This window comes from Anomalospiza imberbis, unplaced genomic scaffold, assembly GCF_031753505.1.
Source record: "Anomalospiza imberbis isolate Cuckoo-Finch-1a 21T00152 unplaced genomic scaffold, ASM3175350v1 scaffold_132, whole genome shotgun sequence".
Classification (NCBI taxonomy): Eukaryota; Metazoa; Chordata; class Aves; order Passeriformes; family Viduidae; genus Anomalospiza; species Anomalospiza imberbis.
In genome coordinates, this window is record NW_027099717.1 from 75,419 (window position 1) to 86,192 (window position 10,774).

Genomic DNA, 10,774 nt, shown 5'->3' on the forward strand with positions numbered 1-10,774 from the left:
GCTGAAAAGAAGGGCAGCGGTGAGTTTGTCGACAAGCAAGAACATAGGCAGCTGCCTGTGCTTGGGAAGGAGCAGCTGCCTGGTTTTGGCAATTGCCTTCACAGCGCCCAGAAGCCCGGTGCTCTGCTGCTTTGTTTTTCGCAGTCAGTCAATTGCACACTAGTCAAGCTGAGCCAGGCTCTTCAGCTTTGCTGCTTTTGAGCATCTGTGCTCCACTTCTGCTCTGTGACTTCTCTGGAGGTTGTTTGCCTCGGCCAGGCTGGAAAGTGCCCGCTAGTGCACAGAGCTGGGCAGGAGAGGGCAGAGAGCACTTCCATCTGACAGCAGGTTGCAGATTGCCTCGGAAAGAGCCGTGTCCTTGGAATGTGCAGCAAATCCTCTTTCTTTGCAAACCGCGGTTCGTGTGCAGTGCAGGTACGCTCTCCCCTTGCCAAATGGAGTGGGAAAGCTTTTCGCTAAGCTAGAGATGACTAGAGAAGCAGAAGCGCGGCTCCGGAGCTATCCGGAGGAAAGTGCCGCTTCCCAGTGTATTTCGGCTTGAAGCGGCGCTCCGGAGCGCTCCGCTGCCGCTCTACTGAGCTGTGCGCGAATTAGCCGCTTCTTCGCCTCTGAGAGGCAGAGATCGCGGTTGCTTGGAAGAGGCGAAGAACGAAGCCGCAAAGAAGCGGGCTTGTGTGCGAAGCCTTACGACTGCTGGAGGACGGTGGCTGCCGCTCTCCTGCCTCTTGAATTCACTCTCGGCAAGCCAATGGAAAGCGTTCCAGGACAACTTGCCTGGGTTTTTACTTGGTCCTGATGCGTCCCACCTTGGCAAGTTTTGCTCGTCGCCAGAGGCTCGGAGATGCACAGAAGACGGTGGCAGCTGCTGAAAAGAAGGGCAGCGGTGAGTTTGTCGACAAGCAAGAACATAGGCAGCTGCCTGTGCTTGGGAAGGAGCAGCTGCCTGCTTTTGGCAATTGCCTTCACAGCGCCCAGAAGCCCGGTGCTCTGCTGCTTTGTTTTTCGCAGTCAGTCAATTGCACACTAGTCAAGCTGAGCCAGGCTCTTCAGCTTTGCTGCTTTTGAGCATCTGTGCTCCACTTCTGCTCTGTGACTTCTCTGGAGGTTGTTTGCCTCGGCCAGGCTGGAAAGTGCCCGCTAGTACACAGAGCTGGGCAGGAGAGGGCAGAGAGCACTTCCATCTGACAGCAGGTTGCAGATTGCCTCGGAAAGAGCCGTGTCCTTGGAATGTGCAGCAAATCCTCTTTCTTTGCAAACCGCGGTTAGTGTGCAGTGCAGGTACGCTCTCCCCTTGCCAAATGGAGTGGGAAAGCTTTTCGCTAAGCTAGAGATGACTAGAGAAGCAGAAGCGCGGCTCCGGAGCTATCCGGAGGAAAGTGCCGCTTCCCAGTGTATTTCGGCTTGAAGCGGCGCTCCGGAGCGCTCCGCTGCCGCTCTACTGAGCTGTGCGCGAATTAGCCGCTTCTTCGCCTCCAAGAGTCAGAGATCGCGGTTGCTTGGAAGAGGCGAAGAACAAAGCCGCAAAGAAGCGGGCTTGTGTGCGAAGCCTTCCGACTGCTGGAGGACGGTGGCTGCCGCTCTCCTGCCTCTTGAATTCACTCTCGGCAAGCGAATGGAAAGCGTTCCAGGACAACTTGCCTGGGTTTTTACTTGGTCCTGATGCGTCCCACCTTGGCAAGTTTTGCTCGTCGCCAGAGGCTCCGAGATGCACAGAAGACGGTGGCAGCTGCTGAAAAGAAGGGCAGCGGTGAGTTTGTCGACAAGCAAGAACATAGGCAGCTGCCTGTGCTTGGGAAGGAGCAGCTGCCTGGTTTTGGCAATTGCCTTCACAGCGCCCAGAAGCCCGGTGCTCTGCTGCTTTGTTTTTCGCAGTCAGTCAATTGCACACTAGTCAAGCTGAGCCAGGCTCTTCAGCTTTGCTGCTTTTGAGCATCTGTGCTCCACTTATGCTCTGTGACTTCTCTGGAGGTTGTTTGCCTCGGCCAGGCTGGAAAGTGCCCGCTAGTGCACAGAGCTGGGCAGGAGAGGGCAGAGAGCACTTCCATCTGACAGCAGGTTGCAGATTGCCTCGGCAAGAGCCGTGTCCTTGGAATGTGCAGCAAATCCTCTTTCTTTGCAAACCGCGGTTCGTGTGCAGTGCAGGTACGCTCTCCCCTTGCCAAATGGAGTGGGAAAGCTTTTCGCTAAGATAGAGATGACTAGAGAAGCAGAAGCGCGGCTCCGGAGCTATCCGGAGGGAAGTGCCGCTTCCCAGTGTATTTCGGCTTGAAGCGGCGCTCCGGAGCGCTCCGCTGCCGCTCTACTGAGCTGTGCGCGAATTAGCCGCTTCTTCGCCTCTGAGAGGCAGAGATCGCGGTTGCTTGGAAGAGGCGAAGAACGAAGCCGCAAAGAAGCGGGCTTGTGTGCGAAGCCTTACGACTGCTGGAGGACGGTGGCTGCCGCTCTCCTGCCTCTTGAATTCACTCTCGGCAAGCGAATGGAAAGCGTTCCAGGACAACGTGCCTGGGTTTTGACTTGGTCCTGATGCGTCCCACCTTGGCAAGTTTTGCTCGTCGCCAGAGGCTCCGAGATGCACAGAAGACGGTGGCAGCTGCTGAAAAGAAGGGCAGCGGTGAGTTTGTCGACAAGCAAGAACATAGGCAGCTGCCTGTGCTTGGGAAGGAGCAGCTGCCTGGTTTTGGCAATTGCCTTCACAGCGCCCAGAAGCCCGGTGCTCTGCTGCTTTGTTTTTCGCAGTCAGTCAATTGCACACTAGTGAAGCTGAGCCAGGCTCTTCAGCTTTGCTGCTTTTGAGCATCTGTGCTCCACTTCTGCTCTGTGACTTCTCTGGAGGTTGTTTGCCTCGGCCAGGCTGGAAAGTGCCCGCTAGTGCACAGAGCTGGGCAGGAGAGGGCAGAGAGCACTTCCATCTGACAGCAGGTTGCAGATTGCCTCGGAAAGAGCCGTGTCCTTGGAATGTGCAGCAAATCCTCTTTCTTTGCAAACCGCGGTTCGTGTGCAGTGCAGGTACGCTCTCCCCCTTGCCAAATGGAGTGGGAAAGCTTTTCGCTAAGATAGAGATGACTAGAGAAGCAGAAGCGCGGCTCCGGAGCTATCCGGAGGGAAGTGCCGCTTCCCAGTGTATTTCGGCTTGAAGCGGCGCTCCGGAGCGCTCCGCTGCCGCTCTACTGAGCTGTGCGCGAATTAGCCGCTTCTTCGCCTCTGAGAGGCAGAGATCGCGGTTGCTTGGAAGAGGCGAAGAACGAAGCCGCAAAGAAGCGGGCTTGTGTGCGAAGCCTTCAGACTGCTGGAGGACGGTGGCTGCCGCTCTCCTGCCTCTTGAATTCACTCTCGGCAAGCGAATGGAAAGCGTTCCAGGACAACTTGCCTGGGTTTTTACTTGGTCCTGATGCGTCCCACCTTGGCAAGTTTTGCTCGTCGCCAGAGGCTCCGAGATGCACCGAAGACGGTGGCAGCTGCTGAAAAGAAGGGCAGCGGTGAGTTTGTCGACAAGCAAGAACATAGGCAGCTGCCTGTGCTTGGGAAGGAGCAGCTGCCTGGTTTTGGCAATTGCCTTCACAGCGCCCAGAAGCCCGGTGCTCTGCTGCTTTGTTTTTCGCAGTCAGTCAATTACACACTAGTGAAGCTGAGCCAGGCTCTTCAGCTTTGCTGCTTTTGAGCATCTGTGCTCCACTTAGGCTCTGTGACATCTCTGGAGGTTGTTTGCCTCGCCCAGGCTGGAAAGTGCCCGCTAGTACCTAGAGCTGGGCAGGAGAGGGCAGAGAGCACTTCCATCTGACAGCAGGTTGCAGATTGCCTCGGAAAGAGCCGTGTCCTTGGAATGTGCAGCAAATCCTCTTTCTTTGCAAACCGCGGTTAGTGTGCAGTGCAGGTCCACTCTCCCCTTGCCAAATGGAGTGGGAAAGCTTTTCGCTAAGCTAGAGATGACTAGAGAAGCAGAAGCGCGGCTCCGGAGCTATCCGGAGGAAAGTGCCGCTTCCCAGTGTATTTCGGCTTGAAGCGGCGCTCCGGAGCGCTCCGCTGCCGCTCTACTGTGCTGTGCGCGAATTAGCCGCTTCTTCGCCTCTGAGAGGCAGAGATCGCGATTGCTTGGAAGAGGCGAAGAACGAAGCCGCAAAGAAGCGGGCTTGTGTGCGAAGCCTTCCGACTGCTGGAGGACGGTGGCTGCCGCTCTCCTGCCTCTTGAATTCACTCTCGGCAAGCGAATGGAAAGCGTTCCAGGACAACGTGCCTGGGTTTTTACTTGGTCCTGATGCGTCCCACCTTGGCAAGTCTTGCTCGTCGCCAGAGGCTCCGAGATGCACAGAAGACGGTGGCAGCTGCTGAAAAGAAGGGCAGCGGTGAGTTTGTCGACAAGCAAGAACATAGGCAGCTGCCTGTGCTTGGGAAGGAGCAGCTGCCTGGTTTTGGCAATTGCCTTCACAGCGCCCAGAAGCCCGGTGCTCTGCTGCTTTGTTTTTCGCAGTCAGTCAATTGCACACTAGTGAAGCTGAGCCAGGCTCTTCAGCTTTGCTGCTTTTGAGCATCTGTGCTCCACTTCTGCTCTGTGACTTCTCTCGAGGTTGTTTGCCTCGGCCAGGCTGGAAAGTGCCCGCTAGTACACAGAGCTGGGCAGGAGAGGGCAGAGAGCACTTCCATCTGACAGCAGGTTGCAGATTGCCTCGGAAAGAGCCGTGTCCCTTGGAATGTGCAGCAAATCCTCTTTCTTTGCAAACCGCGGTTAGTGTGCAGTGCAGGTACGCTCTCCCCTTGCCAAATGGAGTGGGAAAGCTTTTCGCTAAGCTAGAGATGACTAGAGAAGCAGAAGCGCGGCTCCGGAGCTATCCGGAGGAAAGTGCCGCTTCCCGGCGTCTTTCGGCTTGAAGCGGCGCTCCGGAGCGCTCCGCTGCCGCTCTACTGAGCTGTGCGCGAATTAGCCGCTTCTTCGCCTCCGAGAGTCAGAGATCGCGGTTGCTTGGAAGAGGCGAAGAACGAAGCCGCAAAGAAGCGGGCTTGTGTGCCAAGCCTTCCGACTGCTGGAGGACGGTGGCTGCCGCTCTCCTGCCTCTTGAATTCACTCTCGGCAAGCGAATGGAAAGCGTTCCAGGACAACGTGCCTGAGTTTTTACTTGGTCCTGATGCGTCCCACCTTGGCAAGTTTTGCTCGTCGCCAGAGGCTCCGAGATGCACAGAAGACGGTGGCAGCTGCTGAAAAGAAAGGCAGCGGTGAGTTTGTCGACAAGCAAGAACCTAGGCAGCTGCCTGTGCTTGGGAAGGAGCAGCTGCCTGGTTTTGGCAATTGCCTTCACAGCGCCCAGAAGCCCGGTGCTCTGCTGCTTTGTTTTTCGCAGTCAGTCAATTGCACACTAGTGAAGCTGAGCCAGGCTCTTCAGCTTTGCTGCTTTTGAGCATCTGTGCTCCACTTATGCTCTGTGACATCTCTCGAGGTTGTTTGCCTCGGCCAGGCTGGAAAGTGCCCGCTAGTACCTAGAGCTGGGCAGGAGAGGGCAGAGAGCACTTCCATCTGACAGCAGGTTGCAGATTGCCTCGGAAAGAGCCGTGTCCTTGGAATGTGCAGCAAATCCTCTTTCTTTGCAAACCGCGGTTAGTGTGCAGTGCAGGTACGCTCTCCCCTTGCCAAATGGAGTGGGAAAGCTTTTCACTAAGCTAGAGATGACTGGAGAAGCAGAAGCGCGGCTCCGGAGCTATCCGGAGGGAAGTGCCGCTTCCCGGCGTCTTTTGGCTTGAAGAGGCGCTCCGGAGCGCTCCGCTGCCGCTCTACTGAGCTGTGCGCGAATTAGCCGCTTCTTCGCCTCCGAGAGTCAGAGATCGCGGTTGCTTGGAAGAGGCGAAGAACGAAGCCGCAAAGAAGCGGGCTTGTGTGCGAAGCCTTACGACTGCTGGAGGACGGTGGCTGCCGCTCTCCTGCCTCTTGAATTCACTCTCGGCAAGCCAATGGAAAGCGTTCCAGGACAACGTGCCTGGGTTTTTACTTGGTCCTGATGCGTCCCACCTTGGCAAGTCTTGCTCATCGCCAGAGGCTCCGAGATGCACAGAAGACGGTGGCAGCTGCTGAAAAGAAGGGCAGCGGTGAGTTTGTCGACAAGCAAGAACATAGGCAGCTGCCTGTGCTTGGGAAGGAGCAGCTGCCTGGTTTTGGCAATTGCCTTCACAGCGCCCAGGAGCCCGGTGCTCTGCTGCTTTGTTTTTCGCAGTCAGTCAATTGCACACTAGTGAAGCTGAGCCAGGCTCTTCAGCTTTGCTGCTTTTGAGCATCTGTGCTCCACTTCTGCTCTGTGACTTCTCTCGAGGTTGTTTGCCTCGGCCAGGCTGGAAAGTGCCCGCTAGTACACAGAGCTGGGCAGGAGAGGGCAGAGAGCACTTCCATCTGACAGCAGGTTGCAGATTGCCTCGGAAAGAGCCGTGTCCTTGGAATGTGCAGCAAATCCTCTTTCTTTGCAAACCGCAGTTTGTCTGCAGTGCAGGTCCACTCTCCCCTTGCCAAATGGAGTGGGAAAGCTTTTCGCTAAGCTAGAGATGACTAGAGAAGCAGAAGCGCGGCTCCGGAGCTATCCGGAGGAAAGTGCCGCTTCCCGGCGTCTTTCGGCTTGAAGCGGCGCTCCGGAGCGCTCCGCTGCCGCTCTACTGAGCTGTGCGCTAATTAGCCGCTTCTTCGCCTCCGAGAGTCAGAGATCGCGGTTGCTTGGAAGAGGCGAAGAACGAAGCCGCAAAGAAGCGGGCTTGTGTGCGAAGCCTTCCGACTGCTGGAGGACGGTGGCTGCCGCTCTCCTGCCTCTTGAATTCACTCTCGGCAAGCGAATGGAAAGCGTTCCAGGACAACGTGCCTGGGTTTTTACTTGGTCCTGATGCGTCCCACCTTGGCAAGTCTTGCTCGTCGCCAGAGGCTCCGAGATGCACAGAAGACGGTGGCAGCTGCTGAAAAGAAGGGCAGCGGTGAGTTTGTCGACAAGCAAGAACATAGGCAGCTGCCTGTGCTTGGGAAGGAGCAGCTGCCTGGTTTTGGCAATTGCCTTCACAGCGCCCAGAAGCCCGGTGCTCTGCTGCTTTGTTTTTCGCAGTCAGTCAATTGCACACTAGTGAAGCTGAGCCAGGCTCTTCAGCTTTGCTGCTTTTGAGCATCTGTGCTCCACTTCTGCTCTGTGACTTCTCTCGAGGTTGTTTGCCTCGGCCAGGCTGGAAAGTGCCCGCTAGTACACAGAGCTGGGCAGGAGAGGGCAGAGAGCACTTCCATCTGACAGCAGGTTGCAGATTGCCTCGGAAAGAGCCGTGTCCTTGGAATGTGCAGCAAATCCTCTTTCTTTGCAAACCGCGGTTAGTGTGCAGTGCAGGTCCACTCTCCCCTTGCCAAATGGAGTGGGAAAGCTTTTCGCTAAGCTAGAGATGACTAGAGAAGCAGAAGCGCGGCTCCGGAGCTATCCGGAGGAAAGTGCCGCTTCCCAGTGTATTTCGGCTTGAAGCGGCGCTCCGGAGCGCTCCGCTGCCGCTCTACTGTGCTGTGCGCGAATTAGCCGCTTCTTCGCCTCTGAGAGGCAGAGATCGCGATTGCTTGGAAGAGGCGAAGAACGAAGCCGCAAAGAAGCGGGCTTGTGTGCGAAGCCTTCCGACTGCTGGAGGACGGTGGCTGCCGCTCTCCTGCCTCTTGAATTCACTCTCGGCAAGCGAATGGAAAGCGTTCCAGGACAACGTGCCTGGGTTTTTACTTGGTCCTGATGCGTCCCACCTTGGCAAGTCTTGCTCGTCGCCAGAGGCTCCGAGATGCACAGAAGACGGTGGCAGCTGCTGAAAAGAAGGGCAGCGGTGAGTTTGTCGACAAGCAAGAACATAGGCAGCTGCCTGTGCTTGGGAAGGAGCAGCTGCCTGGTTTTGGCAATTGCCTTCACAGCGCCCAGAAGCCCGGTGCTCTGCTGCTTTGTTTTTCGCAGTCAGTCAATTGCACACTAGTGAAGCTGAGCCAGGCTCTTCAGCTTTGCTGCTTTTGAGCATCTGTGCTCCACTTATGCTCTGTGACATCTCTCGAGGTTGTTTGCCTCGGCCAGGCTGGAAAGTGCCCGCTAGTACCTAGAGCTGGGCAGGAGAGGGCAGAGAGCACTTCCATCTGACAGCAGGTTGCAGATTGCCTCGGAAAGAGCCGTGTCCTTGGAATGTGCAGCAAATCCTCTTTCTTTGCAAACCGCGGTTAGTGTGCAGTGCAGGTACGCTCTCCCCTTGCCAAATGGAGTGGGAAAGCTTTTCACTAAGCTAGAGATGACTGGAGAAGCAGAAGCGCGGCTCCGGAGCTATCCGGAGGGAAGTGCCGCTTCCCGGCGTCTTTTGGCTTGAAGAGGCGCTCCGGAGCGCTCCGCTGCCGCTCTACTGAGCTGTGCGCGAATTAGCCGCTTCTTCGCCTCCGAGAGTCAGAGATCGCGGTTGCTTGGAAGAGGCGAAGAACGAAGCCGCAAAGAAGCGGGCTTGTGTGCGAAGCCTTACGACTGCTGGAGGACGGTGGCTGCCGCTCTCCTGCCTCTTGAATTCACTCTCGGCAAGCGAATGGAAAGCGTTCCAGGACAACGTGCCTGGGTTTTTACTTGGTCCTGATGCGTCCCACCTTGGCAAGTCTTGCTCATCGCCAGAGGCTCCGAGATGCACAGAAGACGGTGGCAGCTGCTGAAAAGAAGGGCAGCGGTGAGTTTGTCGACAAGCAAGAACATAGGCAGCTGCCTGTGCTTGGAAGGAGCAGCTGCCTGGTTTTGGCAATTTGCCTTCACAGCGCCCAGGAGCCCGGTGCTCTGCTGCTTTGTTTTTCGCAGTCAGTCAATTGCACACTAGTGAAGCTGAGCCAGGCTCTTCAGCTTTGCTGCTTTTGAGCATCTGTGCTCCACTTCTGCTCTGTGACTTCTCTCGAGGTTGTTTGCCTCGGCCAGGCTGGAAAGTGCCCGCTAGTACCTAGAGCTGGGCAGGAGAGGGCAGAGAGCACTTCCATCTGACAGCAGGTTGCAGATTGCCTCGGAAAGAGCCGTGTCCTTGGAATGTGCAGCAAATCCTCTTTCTTTGCAAACCGCAGTTTGTCTGCAGTGCAGGTCCACTCTCCCCTTGCCAAATGGAGTGGGAAAGCTTTTCGCTAAGCTAGAGATGACTAGAGAAGCAGAAGCGCGGCTCCGGAGCTATCCGGAGGAAAGTGCCGCTTCCCGGCGTCTTTCGGCTTGAAGCGGCGCTCCGGAGCGCTCCGCTGCCGCTCTACTGAGCTGTGCGCTAATTAGCCGCTTCTTCGCCTCCGAGAGTCAGAGATCGCGGTTGCTTGGAAGAGGCGAAGAACGAAGCCGCAAAGAAGCGGGCTTGTGTGCCAAGCCTTCCGACTGCTGGAGGACGGTGGCTGCCGCTCTCCTGCCTCTTGAATTCACTCTCGGCAAGCGAATGGAAAGCGTTCCAGACAACGTGCCTGGGTTTTTACTTGGTCCTGATGCGTCCCACCTTGGCAAGTCTTGCTCGTCGCCAGAGGCTCCGAGATGCACAGAAGACGGTGGCAGCTGCTGAAAAGAAGGGCAGCGGTGAGTTTGTCGACAAGCAAGAACATAGGCAGCTGCCTGTGCTTGGGAAGGAGCAGCTGCCTGGTTTTGGCAATTGCCTTCACAGCGCCCAGAAGCCCGGTGCTCTGCTGCTTTGTTTTTCGCAGTCAGTCAATTGCACACTAGTGAAGCTGAGCCAGGCTCTTCAGCTTTGCTGCTTTTGAGCATCTGTGCTCCACTTCTGCTCTGTGACTTCTCTGGAGGTTGTTTGCCTCGGCCAGGCTGGAAAGTGCCCGCTAGTACACAGAGCTGGGCAGGAGAGGGCAGAGAGCACTTCCATCTGACAGCAGGTTGCAGATTGCCTCGGAAAGAGCCGTGTCCTTGGAATGTGCAGCAAATCCTCTTTCTTTGCAAACCGCAGTTTGTCTGCAGTGCAGGTCCACTCTCCCCTTACCAAATGGAGTGGGAAAGCTTTTCGCTAAGCTAGAGATGACTAGAGAAGCAGAAGCGCGGCTCCGGAGCTATCCGGAGGAAAGTGCCGCTTCCCAGTGTATTTCGGCTTGAAGCGGCGCTCCGGAGCGCTCCGCTGCCGCTCTACTGAGCTGTGCGCGAATTAGCCGCTTCTTCGCCTCTGAAAGGCAGAGATCGCGGTTGCTTGGAAGAGGCGAAGAACGAAGCCGCAAAGAAGCGGGCTTGTGTGCGAAGCCTTCCGACTGCTGGAGGACGGTGGCTGCCGCTCTCCTGCCTCTTGAATTCACTCTCGGCAAGCGAATGGAAAGCGTTCCAGGACAACGTGCCTGGGTTTTTACTTGGTCCTGATGCGTCCCACCTTGGCAAGTCTTGCTCGTCGCCAGAGGCTCCGAGATGCACAGAAGACGGTGGCAGCTGCTGAAAAGAAGGGCAGCGGTGAGTTTGTCGACAAGCAAGAACATAGGCAGCTGCCTGTGCTTGGGAAGGAGCAGCTGCCTGGTTTTGGCAATTGCCTTCACAGCGCCCAGAAGCCCGGTGCTCTGCTGCTTTGTTTTTCGCAGTCAGTCAATTGCACACTAGTGAAGCTGAGCCAGGCTCTTCAGCTTTGCTGCTTTTGAGCATCTGTGCTCCACTTCTGCTCTGTGACTTCTCTGGAGGTTGTTTGCCTCGGCCAGGCTGGCAAGTGCCCGCTAGTACACAGAGCTGGGCAGGAGAGGGCAGAGAGCACTTCCATCTGACAGCAGGTTGCAGATTGCCTCGGAAAGAGCCGTGTCCTTGGAATGTGCAGCAAATCCTCTTTCTTTGCAAACCGCGGTTAGTGT